The sequence below is a fragment of the Palaemon carinicauda genome, chromosome 31 (assembly GCF_036898095.1).
Source record: "Palaemon carinicauda isolate YSFRI2023 chromosome 31, ASM3689809v2, whole genome shotgun sequence".
Taxonomy (NCBI): domain Eukaryota; kingdom Metazoa; phylum Arthropoda; class Malacostraca; order Decapoda; family Palaemonidae; genus Palaemon; species Palaemon carinicauda.
The window spans coordinates 64924356-64939114 of NC_090755.1; the positions used below are offsets into that span (position 1 = coordinate 64924356).

Below are 14759 nucleotides of genomic sequence, written 5' to 3' on the forward strand. Positions count from 1 at the left end.
ATTAAAATATCATTTTTAAATATTTAACTTAGCCGGTGAATATATAATAGCTGATTCACACCCAAGGCGGTGGGTAGAGACCAGAGTTAATTAAGTTTACAGCGTATAAGCTAAGAGTTTTTGACAGTTATCAATATAACAAAACCAAAATATATAGGTACCTGGTAAGGAAGTTTACTTAGACGATTACTCTGCCTTGTAAGTCTGTCTTCCTCACGAAGCCCAGCGATCCTCTTAGGATGCTGAAAGACTCCCAGGAGCTGAAGTATAAAGGGTTGCAACCCATACTAACAGGACCTCATCAAACCCCTAATCTGGGCGCTCTCAAGAAATGACATTTGACCACCCGCCAAATCAACAAGGATGCGAAAGGCTTCTTAGCCTTCCGTACATCCCAAAAAACAATATTAAAAAAACATTTCAAGAGACAGATTAAAAAGGATATTGGAATTAGGGTAATGTAGTGGTAGAACCCTCACCCACTACTGCACTCGCTGCAACGAATGGACCCAGTGTGTAGCAGTCCTCGTAAAGAGTCTGGACATCTTTTAAGTAAAATGACGCGAACACTGACTTGCTTCTCCAAAAAGTCGCGTCCATAATACTTTGCAGAGATTTATTTTGCTTGAAGGCCACGGAGTTTGCTATAGCTCTAACTTCGTGCGTCTTAGCCTTAAGCAAACATCGGTCTTTCTCATTCAAGTGAGAATGAGCTTCTCGTATTAAAAAATCTGATAAAATATGACAAAGCATTCTTTGACATAGGCAATGATGGTTTCTTAACTGAGCACCATAATGCCTCAGATTTACCTCGTAATGACTTAGTACGAGCTAAATAGAACTTAAGAGCTCTAACAGGACATAATACTCTTTCCAGTTCGTTGCCTACGATCTCTGATAAGCAAGGAATATCAAAAGATTTAGGCCAAGGACGAGAAGGCAGTTCATTTTTTGGCCAGGAAACCAAGTTGAAGTGAACAAGTGGCTTTTTCTGTAATAAAAACCGATGTTCTTACTGAAGGCATGAAGTTCACTGATCCTTTTAGCCGAAGCCAAGCACACTAGGAAAAGTGTCTTGAGGGTGAGATCCTTCAGGGAGGCTGAATGTAATGGCTCAAACCTGTCTGACATGAGGAACCTTATGACCACGTCTAAGTTCCATCCAGGAGTTGCCAAACGACGTTCCTTAGAGGTCTCGAAAGACTTAAGGAGATCTTGGAGATCTTTATTGTTGGAAAGATCTAAGCCTCTATGTCGAAAGAAGCCAACATGCTCCTGTAGCCCTTAATCGTGGGAGCTGAAAGGGAGCGAACCTTTCTCAGATATAAAAGAAAATCTGCGATTTGGGCTACAGAGGTACTGGACGAGGACACAGATGCTGACTTGCACCAGTCTCAAAAGACTTCCCACTTCGACTGGTATACTCTAATGGTAGAAGCTCTCCTCGCTCTTGCAATCGCACTGGCTGCCTCCTTCGAAAAGCCTCGAGCTCTTGAGAGTCTTTCGATAGTCTGAAGGAAGTCAGACGAAGAGCGGGGAGGCTTTGATGGACATTCTTTACGTGGGGCTGACGTAACAGATCTACCCTTAGAGGAAGACTTCTTGGAAAGTCTACCAGCCATTGAAGTACCTCGGTGAACCACTCTCGCGGGCCAGAGGGTAGCAACCAACGTCAACCTTGTCCCTTCGTGAGAGGCGAACTTCTGCAGTACCTTGTTGACTATCTTGAATGGTGGGAATGCATATAAGTCCAGAAGAGACCAATCCAGTAGAAACGCGTCTATGTGGATTGCTTCTGTATTTAGGACTGGAGAGCAATAGATTGGTAACCTTTTGGTCAACGAGGAGGCAAAGAGGTCTATGGTGGGTTGACCCCAAGTAGCTCAAAGACTCTTGCCCACGTCCTTGTGGAGGTTCCATTCCGTGGGTATCACCTGACCCCTTCGACTGAGACAGTCTGCCAAGACGTTAAAGTCCCCCTGGATGAATCTCGTCAACAGGGAGATGCCTCGATTTCTTGACCATAAGAGAAGGTCCCTTGCGATCTCGAGCAGCGTGAAGGAGTGTGTGCCTCCTTGCTTGGAGATGTACGCCAAAGTTGTGGTGTTGTCTGAGTTGACCTCTACCACTTAGTTTCGAAGAAGTTTTCGAATATCATCAAGGCCAAGTGGACTGCTAATAGCTCCTTGCCGTTGATGTGCATGCTCTTCTGACTTGAGGTCCACAGACCCGAGCATTCCCGACCGTCCAGGGTCGCACCCCAACCCAAATCCGACGCGTCTGAGAACAACACGTGGTTTGGGTTCTTGACTGCTAGGGAAAGTCCCTCTCTCAGACTGATATAGCTGTCCCACCATTTCAGGCATGCCTTTACTGGTTCGGAGACTGGGAATGATACCGTCTCTAACGTCTTGTCCTAGTTCCAGTGAGAGGCTAGATGGAACCGGAGAGGCAGAAGGTGTAGTCTCCCTAGTGAGACAAACTGCTCCAGGGATGAGAGAGTCCCTACGAGACTGTTCCAACTCCTGACTGAACAAACGTTTTCTTTTCAGCATTAGTTGGACTTCGAGCAGGGCTTGTTCTATTCGGTGGCAGACGGAAAAGCCCGAAAAAAACTGGACTGCGAATCTCCATCCCCAAATATAGAATAATCTGGGATGGGATCAGTTGGGACTTTTAGGTTGACCAAAAGTCCCAACTCCCTGGCCAGACTCAACGTCCAATGTAGATCCTGCAGACAGCGAAGACTGGACGATGCTCTGAGAAGCCAGTCGTCCAAGTACAGGGAGGCTCGGATCCCCGATAGATGGAGGGATTTTGCCACATTCCTCATGAGCCTCGTAAACACGAGAGGTGCAGGACTGAGGCCAAAGCACAGGGCTCGAAACTGGTACCCCACATTCCTGTAAACAAACCTCAGAAACGGTTGGGAATCCGGGTGTATAGGAATGTGGAAGTATGCCTCCTGAAGGTCGAGAGAGACCATCCAGTCGCCTTCCATAAATGCTGTCAAGACAGCCTGGTAGACTTCATCGTGAAGTTTGTCTTGACAATGAACACATTGAGCGCACTTGCCTCTTACGTACTCCTGCAGTGAACATGGCTGCCAGATCATTGGAGCCATCCCTGAGGGACTTGTTCCTGCAGAGAACGTGGCTGTCAGATCATTGGAGCTATCCCTGAAAGCCTTGTTTATGCATGACATAATTGTACAGCAAAACTTCAAACGCTCAAAAATAGCTCTGAAGTCGACCTGTAAAATCTTGGAGCGTCTCATGGCCAGGCGCCAGGGAGAGTCTATGAGGTGTGACGAAGGAGGGAGAAGGTTGTGAACTCAAAGGCAGAGTGGAAACGACTGAGTTATATATTAAGGAACACTCTTCTTTATATACAAAACCTCAAGGCAACAGGCCATAACATGTTCGAGAGACAGACAATGTTCAGAGCAAAACAGCAGACATGAATTTTCATGTTCGTTTGAGTGCGAGGGAAGAGCGAAGATACAAGCATATTATTTACAAAAGGAATTATGTACAATTGTGTGACACACGGTTGGTACATGGCTCCCCCTCTAAAAATGACATACTGAACATGTTACATAGGTGCCCTGAATCTGGAGAGGTAGTAGTAAAAACTGCGCCGATTAGCGACAGTGAGTGGCTGTAGAAGTCGTTGGTTGGGGTGTGAGCGAGTGGTGGATGATGGGTGGCTGTTGCCGCTCCGGCTCGTCACAGGGTAGGCGAGAGTGTCCTACGGCATTCATAGGCGTGTGTGTCCTACGGCATTCATAGGCATGTCCTACGGCATTCATAGGCGAGTGTGTCCTACGGCATTCATAGGCGTGTGTGTCCTACGGCATTCATAGGCGTGTCCTACGGCATTCATAGGCCTACGGCGTTCATAGGCGTGTATGTCCTACGGCATTCATAGGCGTGTATGTCCTACAGCATTCAAGTCAGCTTCGGTTGAAGTTGAATAGGTGTCCTCTTCGTCACGAGTGGAGGCGTTGATGGAGGTTTTGAAGGTCATGAAGTGGCTGTCCATAAGGGCACGAAGCAGGTTCACCTCACGAGGAGAGCCGTCTGCGGCAGGTTGCAGGCGAGTGATACTGGTTATTTTCCCGAGGGTGAGCGAAGCCCTTTGGTCCCCCAACGGTTGTTGAGAGAGCTGAAAAGGCGTTGCTATACGGGCGGCTGGTGACGGCGAGTACTGCTGCAGAAGGTATGCGTTGACGGCGTCATAGTAACGGTGAGAGGTGTAGGGGGGATGGGGAGGCGGGAGGAGCGAGTCACTCCGGGGTCACCAATGTGACTGCGCCGAGTAAGGGGGTGTGAACTCAAAGGCAGATTGGAAACGACTGAGTTATATATTAAGGAACACTCTTCTTTATATACAAAACCTCAAGGCAACAGGCCATAACATGTTCGAGAGACAGACAATGTTCAGAGCAAAACAGCAGACATGAATTTTCATGTTCGTTTGAGTGCGAGGGAAGAGCGAAGATACAAGCATATTATTTACAAAAGGAATTATGTACAATTGTGTGACACACAGTTGGTACAGAGGTTTGAGAAGTCTATCTGGGCAGAGGCAGGAACTCCCAAGCCGAGAACCTCTCTCGTGTCATATCAGACTCTCGCTCTATAAGCCAGCTTAAAAGTAGGGAAAGCAAAGGCTGTCTCCCCCCAAACTCCTCCTGGTGATAAACCAGTCGCCTAGCAAACGTAAAGCTCTCTTAGAAGAGCGAGAGAGCACTAGCTTATAAAACAACGGCTTCGAAGTAGCTAGGCCTAGTGTAAACTCTGACGTTTAGGCGAACGAGGAGCAGCAGTTACAAAAAGATCCGGCCAAAGATCCTTAAAAATCAGCATGATTTATTTAAAGTCCATAGAGGGCTAAGTAGCTTTAGGCTCCTCTCCGTCTGACAGAGTCCTCAAGGGAATATCAGTAGGAGGGGGAACAGCAACTTCCTCATCTGAAGGAACCTTGTCCGACAATAGCCGAGTCTCAAGCAAGGGAGAGACCTACCGTGGTGGCAATGCTTTACAAGCAGAGTCCACACGCACTGGTGCATTAGTAGCGGACCAGGACGCAACGTCATGTAACTGCTTAACAGTCTGTGAACTGTCAACAACAACAGGTGCGGGAGGACGCTCGGCGTCCACTCGAGACTGTTTTGACTGCCTAGTCTGAGCAGTCAAAACAACTCTAGACTGCGGTAGTTGACACTCAGCGTCAAAACAAGTCAACTCCGCTGGTTGGCGAACGTCCTGAACGTCAACAGGAGCATTAGGAAGCGGCCTAACGTCCAAATGCGGCTGAACATCAACACGTGACCGCATCGAGTGAGGCTCTACATATCGTGACTGACGTGACTTAGCTACGCCAACGTCAACAGGACGCACAAAGGTTCGTTTGGGCGGCTGAAGGCCAGGATCTCGATGAGATAAACGGCTAGGATCAACGTGAACCTTATCGGCAGAATAGTCTTCCATAAGAGAGGCAAGCTTATTCTGCATGTCTTGCCGTACAACCCATTTTAGGATCAACGGGAATGGTTGCGGTAAGAGACGAGGGCAACGTCTGTGACTGCAAAACCTTGCCTACAAAAAGACTCTCGGAGCCTGTGTTACGCTTTTGTTTAGGCGGCGAGCAGTCTTCCGATGACTGCATAGGGTCAGAGCTGTCCTAATAGTTAAAACCAGGACGCTGGACCTGTCCTGAAAGGACTGACTTTCGCTTAAAGGGCCTCGAAACCTTGTTCAACGGTTTCTTATGCGAAAAGCCTTCGGATGACGAGGAGAAAATCGTCTCTCTCGCCTTATGGTAGGGGTGATCTTGGTGAGATACGCCTGATACCATAGAGGGAACGTCTGTTCGCTGATCAAGGCCTCTCGAACCCATAAGTCGTACGACATTACTTCTCCCCTGGGCTTGGGAGCTTGCAAGAGGTCCCGGACTAGGCGAACGACAGGCACGAACAGACGAACCCTCGGTCGCAACACTGATAACACTTTGCGCAATATCACTTTATCACTACGATTTTCTGTTTTGCACTTATTTCACTGAAATCGAATTTTTTAACAATTCACATTAGGTATGAATAAAACTGATTTCTACCTGAAGAACGCAATTCTACCCTCATCAAAAGGTTATAATTGCGAAATCAGTCGTATAATGTAAGCACATTAATACAAGCAAAAAACAGTAAACATATTTTAAGATAAAAAGATCAGTGGCTGGGAAAGAGACTAAACACTAGTTCATTCAAATCTACGTTTTCAATCTCTCACCGTACAGTGCCTTGGGACGAGAATAAAAACTAAAAACGTTTTATCCTTTCTCCCCGTACAGAGACTAGGGACGAGAGTAACTCGAGAACAACGTTACTCGCTTGGGACGAGAATAAAGATCGGAACGTTCTCTCTCCTCTCTCTCTCTCCGTCTCTATCTCTCTCTCTCTCTTGATTTCGCACCGAAGAGAAGAGCCCACTTACGTTTCGTCAATAAACAGGTTATTTGACCAAAGGAAAAAACTGAAAGGTTTTTCAATTAAAAAGTTCCTTTAAAATAGAATTTAAAACATTTAAGCTTTGAAAGACGAATGAACAAAACGTCAGAATCGATTTACTCTTTCTGCAAAGTGAAACCGTGATACTCTCTCTCTCTATCGTAACGATAGAGCGCAAACTGCGTAGCATAACTAAACTAAACGTTAGTTCATCTTTGAAACAGTACGAAGACTATTCAAAGAAAATCTTTCATAAAATATCTACTAAAAAATATTCATTTAATAAGTTTTAAATCATTAGCTCTGTAAAAGTTATTTACGATTAAAGGGCTCAACGTTGTTTAACTTCGGTTTCCAAGTTAGGACCGTCTACTCTCAGGAAAGGTCGCATATAAACAAATCATTAAAATTTATCTTGATGTTTATTATAAATGGAAAGCTAATCGAAGAGGCCTAATAAAGGCGGTTGAGATATAAAATATATAGAGGAAAATCTATAATTAATTTATAACGTGATAAGATAATTGCTAAAAGCCTAAAACACACTTCCGTACTAAGGGAAGGGTCGGCCATTTAAAAGTCAAAGAAAGTCCAAAAAAACAATCCAAAGTCATCAAAAATTAAATCTATCCAAAAACGAGTTCAAGATTTAAGTTGAAGATAAAACACCTGCATTGCGAAAGCTCAAACCAAAAGGAAGTACTTCACCAAATATGTTGAGAAAACTCCAGGTTCTACAGCGAGTAATGATACGTCTTGTCGTCAAGGTCGACAGAGAAGAATTGAAGGGTTTGTTTACATGCAAGAGTGGTATCTGGCCGATAGTTGGCGCTGGTGGTCACACCCGCAACCTTCATAGCGATCGCTCGCGAGTTTTTGAGTGTGTTTTCTGTCGAGCCGCTGAGTAGCAGCTATTATATATTCACCGGCTAAGTTAAATATTTAAAAGTGGGGTTGCCCGAGCATAGGCATATTTGCAGCATCACTGAACAAAAAGATAGATGTTTTTGTTCACCTGTGCCAGATCCCTTAGCTTGAAGTTAGATACAATGTTACAAGACTGGATAAATGTTTCTTTACACATTCTCACTGATTGCCATGATTCGGCAGATGTTAAACAAGTTCAGGATGACGTCAAGTTAGGTTTTGGCCACAGAGGGAATGGTTGACAGATGTGGGCCCTGTTGTTGGAATATTTAGGAAGTTGCCTTAAAAAGCCAATATGCTCAAACAATTTCAAAGGCGATTCACAGCCAAAGCCATCTATCCACGCTATACTTTACTGCATGGAGACTAACCACCATATTCTCAGAAACAAGAGTTTACGAAGCCCTCTACTATTATTACTTGCTAAGCTACAACCCTAGTTGGAAAAACTAAAAACTAAGAGAAGTTTAAGAACACTAACAACATTAAAATGAGTTTCATATATAAACTATAAAAACTTGAAAATAACAAGAGGATAAAATCTTCAAAACAACGGGAGGAAAAGAAACCAGATAGAATAGAGTGCTAGAGTGTACCCTCAAGCAAGAGATCTCTAACCCAAGAGTGTAGGGAACAGTAAGATTACCTAACTCGTATCATGAAAATAATGTGAACAGTTTTCAGTCTGAATTCTCGAACACTTGAAGGATTTCAAAATCCTGCACAACCAAGCAACAGTAAATTACCCTCCCCCAAAGTGTTATACACCTGTCAATCTGAATGGGCAGGGTCTAACAAATTCTTCATAAAAGGATACCTATTTAAATCTAGAATCCAAATATAAAAGCTTAAGTAGAACATAACACTTCTGAATCAGACCACCAAAAACCAAAGAATATGTAAGACTAATGTACAATAGCAGCCTTGCCTTCTTCCTGTTATTTAAGAATGGATTAAAAAAATCTGACTACAATCTTGTTTGAGACAAAGCACTCAAGAAACGTAAACATTTTAAGAAGAATAACTTAAAAAGTTCCTCCAGGCCAATTCAAGACATCCAAATAAATTCTTGATCATAAAATAGCTCAACAACGTAGCTTAATATTTTTCACCGGCCTCAACATATTAAGTATACATAACATAGCTGGAAATCTAATAAGACAATATACCACTCTGGCACAAAAGTAATGTTTCCACTTAGAATAGTCACAGAATATTAAGTACATGTGACATAGCTGGCAATCTAATAAGACACAATATACCATTTACTAGCACAAAATATAATCTGGACTATTATAGGTTCTAAAAGACAGGCTACCAATAAGATATATGAAAAGACAATACAATTTATTTTTTTTTGATTGGTGCAAAACTAGGAGTTAATCGCTGACTATGACTAGCCTGGATAGTAGTTAAATTTTATGGTTCCTTTTTTATAAGAAACATTCAATTTCAGCCATTATGGGATATAGATTTATGCTTAATTCTGTCTTCATGCATCTGAGATTAGATCTGTTTAATCATAAAACAGAGAATGCAATCTTAGAAGTACAGGGTGATTTTAGAAGAGGTAGGGGTTGTATGAATCAGATTTTTACAGTTAGGCAGATATGCGAGAAATATTTAGCAAAAGGTAAGGAGGTGTATGTTGCGTTTATGGATCTGGAGAAAGCGTATGATAGAGTTGATAGGGAAGCAATGTGGAATGTGATGAGGTTATATGGAGTTGGTGGAAGGTTGTTGCAAGCAGTGAAAAGTTTCTACAAAGGTAGTAAAGCATGTGTTAGAATAGGAAATGAAGTGAGTGATTGGTTTCTGGTGAGAGTGGGGCCGAGACAGGGATGTGTGATGTTGCCATGGTTGTTTAACTTGTATGTTGATGGAGTGGTGAGAGAGGTGAATGCTCGAGTGCTTGGACGAGGATTAAAACTGGTAGACGAGAATGACCATGAATGGGAGGTCAATCAGTTGTTGTTTGCGGATGATACTGTACTGGTTGCAGACACAGAAGAGAAACTTGACCGACTAGTGACAGAATTTGGAAGGGTGTGTGAGAGAAGGAAGTTGAGAGTTAATGTGGGTAAGAGTCAGGTTATGAGATGTACGAGAAGGGAAGGTGGTGCAAGGTTGAATGTCATGTTGAATGGAGAGTTACTTGAGGAGGTGGATCAGTTCAAGTACTTGGGGTCTGTTGTTGCAGCAAATGGTGGAGTGGAAGCAGATGTACGTCAGGGAGTGAATGAAGGTTGCAAAGTGTTGGGGGCAGTTAAGGGAGTAGTAAAAAATAGAGGGTTGGGCATGAATGTAAAGAGAGTTCTATATGAGAAAGTGATTGTACCAACTGTGATGTATGGATCGGATTTGTGGGGAATGAAAGTGATGGAGAGACAGAAATTGAATGTGTTTGAGATGAAGTGTCTAAGGTGTATGGCTGGTGTATCTCGAGTAGATAGGGTTAGGAACGAAGTGGTGAGGGTGAAAACGGGTGTAAGAAATAAGTTAGCAGCTAGAGTGGATATGAATGTGTTGAGGTGGTTTAGCCATGTTAAGAGAATGGAAAATGGCTGTCTGCTAAAGAAGGTGATGAATGCAAGAGTTGATGGGAGAAGTACAAGAGGAAGGCCAAGGTTTGGGTGGATGGATGGAGTGAAGAAAGCTCTGGATGATAGGAGGATAGATGTGAGAGAGGCAAGAGAGCGTGCTAGAAATAGGAATGAATGGCAAGCGATTGTGACGCAGTTCCGGTAGGCCCTACTGCTTCTTCCGGTGCCTTAGATGACGGCGGAGGTAGCAGCAGTAGGGGAATCAGCATTATGAAGCTTCATCTGTGGTGGATAATGGGGGAGGGTGGGCTGTGGCACCCTAGCAGTACCAGCTGAACTCGGTTGAGTCCCTTGTCAGGCTGGGAGGAACGTAGAGTGTAGAGGTCCCATTTTTGTTTTGTTTCATTTGTTGATGTCGGCTACCCCCCAAAATTGGGGAAGTGCCTTGGTATATGTATGTATGTATTTACATCCTTCAGTATTGGAAAGCCCCCAGTAGTAAGGTAAATTTTCTGTAATTTGAATTTGCTTTACAATATCTAAATGGCGCAATTTTTCAACCATCAGAAATCTTTCTGTAAAGATCTCATGGCTAAAACCATTTTCCTGTTGGCATTAGCTTCAGCTAAATGCGTTGTGAACTACAACTCTATCTGTCAAAATAGGCTTTGGGGAACACTGAAGATGATAGTCCCTTTTGTCTTCCTGAAGAGCCAAAAATTGTTTTAAGGCTAACAGTTTGCCTCTATTTTTTCATGTCCCTTTTCTGAAAATAGATGAAAGCATTTCAGCAGAAAACAGACTTTTTGTCTTATAAGAGCAGATTAGTATTAATTGGAAAAAACTACAGGTATTAGAGATAGTGTTTCTAGTTTGTTATGTGGGATTACAGTCCCTAATCACCCTTAAAATGCAATGTCATTCCTAGTTGAAAGTTTGGTCACAAAATCTAATGAAAGGCTAGAAAATGATGGTATATGATATTGGGAGTGCTGCTACTTCCGTTAATTTTTGTAGAAACCTTTCTTGGCACAACAAGGAGCTTCCTTTCCCACAAATTTCATCACTTGAATCTACTGTATCTTTATTATCAATCTCCAAAAAAATTAATAGTATATCTAACACATACAGTAGTTCAAAAGTTAAAATTTAGTAAAATTTAAAGTGGTGCAAAACTACAGAAAATTACAATATTTAGTATATGACAAGATGAATAGCAATAATATAAGATCTACAGAACTTACTCGAGAATTTTTTGCATTTCTTATACTGTATTTTGCTAATCGCTTATTTAACCACTTAACCTAGGATTTGTGTATCATAGGTTGAAAGAAAACCCAGTAATAAATGAGAAAAAGAATCTTAGTTATTTTAAATTTACAAAGTACATTGAATCCAGAATCATTTAAAACCTACATGAATGGGGATCCCTTATACCACATCTCAAAAACTGAATCAGATTATTATAATGCAAAATGAAGATTTTATCTATATTACATGAGAAACCTATTAAGAATTTTCATAAAGTTGTTTACATGATAATGATCTAAAATAGAATTTTCTTCACCAAACAAACAACTTTACTTTAAAAATTGTATTAAATCAAATGGGCACTGGGGCATCATTTACAGCTAGTAAACTTGACTTCAAAGTTCATATTGTATTGGATAAAGTATGAAATACAATCTGGCAGTAATAATATCACTGCACAAAATCCTGTGTATTGTAAATCATTTGGTAACTATGGTAAAAAAATTATATTGTACATGTACTGTATATACATAGTAACTATTCGCTAGAATTACAGTGAATTTTACTATAATATGGAAGTTTTATATTCTAATTTTAAAAAAATGCTTCATGGGAATTAGAAGAAACAAAATTTGATAAGTGAATTCTGGTAAACAAAACCAGCCACAGTATTAGGAATATGAATAAGATCTCAATGTATTGGAATCAAGATATTTCAGAGTTCCAGACTTTTGAATTAAAAATAAAATCTTATCACACTGCTACTCTAATAACTAGTCACAAAATCTATACCTAATCCTACATAAATGAAATGGAAATTTAAGAAAATTTATTTCTATACTCACCAGATGTTTATGTTGCTTCACTCTAAACTTGGTTTATATCAATATTTGACGAAAAAATAAAAATTTCCTGTCTCCTTTCAATAGTTTAGGCATCTAGAACAGTATAAAGCAATCTAGCCATTAATGACAATTACTAGTGTCAGTACACTGAACCTGCTTTTCTCTTTCAGTCTTGAATAGCAAAAATTGTACTCTGTACAAGTCAGTAAAAAAAAAAATGAATTTGTTACAAAAAATAACATGAACTTCGATTGGACTGCATTAGATGTACCAACCTGCAGTATGAATCTGAAATGCATTCCATACCAACAAGAAATTCCATTTAAAATTCTAAATTTTATCAAATTATAATAAATTACTAATATAGCTAATTATCTGGACCTAGTTTAATTTACGTACCTAGCAAACACTGGCCCTTTGAGTGCCAGGAGACTTAATTTCTGTCGGGTGGGAGGGGACTATTACCTTTGATGAAACGCCCATCATAAATTCAAAATGCCAAAGGGTGTTTGTGGTGTTGTACCAAAGGCAAGAGTGGCAAGGTAACTCAATGTTGGTGATTCTAGCAAGCACATACGAATGCACCCATCAATAAGTGACAGCAGAATCCACCTTTGTTGGTACTAGTCCAAGGTCCAGTGTTTTAGGGACAGATGAATTGGTATTATTATAGCTCTGGGTGTGACAGCATTTCCTAATAAAAAAAAAAATTCCTATAAAAAAATGACCTATATTTCTGTCGCATAGTTAGTGAAATATACCCTACTATATACTGGATTCTGGCAATGGAGGCCAGCAAGTGGGAACTTGGGGTTTTAAGTGGGGAAAATTCACTGGGTATCAATAAATAATGGTAAGACTAACTTTTTCTGCTCCATACATCATTCTCTAGGATGCATAATAAATCCATGGAAAATTACAGAAAATATTGTCTTCCTATACTCCTCAGATATTTTTCATTTGTTTCTTGACATTCTACGATTCACTACTGTTCATTCATGTGACCTGGGTAGGGTGGTCTGCAAGCTCCCCGTCTAGGTCTGTGACCTGGGAACTACTAGGTTATGTTAGGAGGGGTGTGTTAGGTTTTGTTGCCCTTTTGAATATATCCCAAAATTTATATAACTTAGGAGGGGACAACATTTTCTATAGAAAAGTTATTCATATAGTAAATAATGTTTAAAATGAATTTTACCTCTATTTCAGTTTCGGTCGTAAACATTAACTTTTTTTTCCTGTTTTTCTCCACCTGTGTCCAATGGGAAGAGGGAGAGTAACGAGAGAACAGTTTATTTACGATGGAAGTAAAGGTTAAATTTGTTGAAAATACATTATTTACTTGAGGAAAAACTTTTCTATTAGAAAATATTGTCCCAACTGCAACTATAATTTTACTGATGAACCCTGAGTACCCTCATACCCAACAAGGGAAGAGGGTACAGCAGGTGGATGTTCACTAGAAACACTCAGGATTGTCCGCCTCTGTCAGTACTTGTCCAAGGTTCAGTGTCTTGGGGGGAGACGAATCATGAGTACCCTTGTACCCAACCAGGGAAGAGGGTATGGCAGATTGCTCTAGCAATTCATTCCGAACCCCCTCCCCAAAAGAATACGACGGTTCTGTCACAAGGGACAACTGATAACATAATAGGGGACTGAAAAGGGCCCAGGAAGCCCGACAACAGAGAGAAAAGAATCCCTGGCACTGAGGACGACAGAATGGTAGGAGTACTCTTACTCTCTCTGCTGGATGAAGAGTAGTGACGACTCCAGGTACGGAAGAAGATCCCTCCTCCCACCACTCTTGGTCTTCCATTGCACATGAAAGTGCAATGGTAGTCTCGAATGGTGCCATCCTTGCAACTCGCTCTACTAAAGTATCGCTGGTTGAGAGAGGAGGAGGAGTCTGATGTCAAGGCTGAAATGGAGAATGACTAAGGTTATCCATGAACCAGGGAGGGGGGAAAAATGTGCACAGGCCATATACTGTACTCCTGTCCAACCTGGCTACTGGGATAGCTGGGAAACCCAATCCACCACCTTGGGAGGCTATGGAAGGGGGGGGGGGACATGACATGGGGTAACAGTGCCGTCCCTGTGCACTGGAGCCCAGTCCCGCCTGGCAACTTGAGTAGCCAGAGGACCTGAGCTACAGCCCAATGTAAAAGTCCATCCTTGTAATGTATAATTTTTTTGCTTCACAATCTTAGCAATTAACAGCCAGCATATTATGGAGACTAAGCATTCTTGGCTGAATATCAAGACAACATACAAGAAAAATAATACCAGAATTTACTTCCAGTAACTTGGTTGGATACCCTCTAGAAATCAGTTTCTATAACGATTAAACACCTCATCAAGATTTGATGTATTTTTCCGTATTATTTGCATTAGTATGCCTTCTTTAAAAAGTCGAAATAGGTTTTCCATCTTATTGCTTCAAAGGCAACTTTGCAGCACATGCTCAGCAAGGGATTCATTTCGGCAGTAGAATTACTAGAACCTATTTTAATACTGTTAGTGAAAACTCAAGATGTGCTAGTGGCCGAGCCAACATAACAATAAATTGGGCTCACAGCCATTTAAAACATGATTCAACTCTTCATCTTTGAAGAATTGAAAGAATTAAAATTATTTTCTCTTCGACAGGAATTATATGATATTTCACGCTAATAAATCTAA

At 41.5% G+C, this 14759-nt stretch overlaps 1 protein-coding gene across 1 annotated transcript in view; it reads right to left on the reverse strand.

Moving 5' to 3' along the window:
- Positions 1–14759, reverse strand: part of LOC137624778 (serine/threonine-protein phosphatase 2B catalytic subunit 3-like) — a 568901-nt gene that overhangs the window by 205340 nt on the left and 348802 nt on the right. The window lies entirely within an intron of this gene.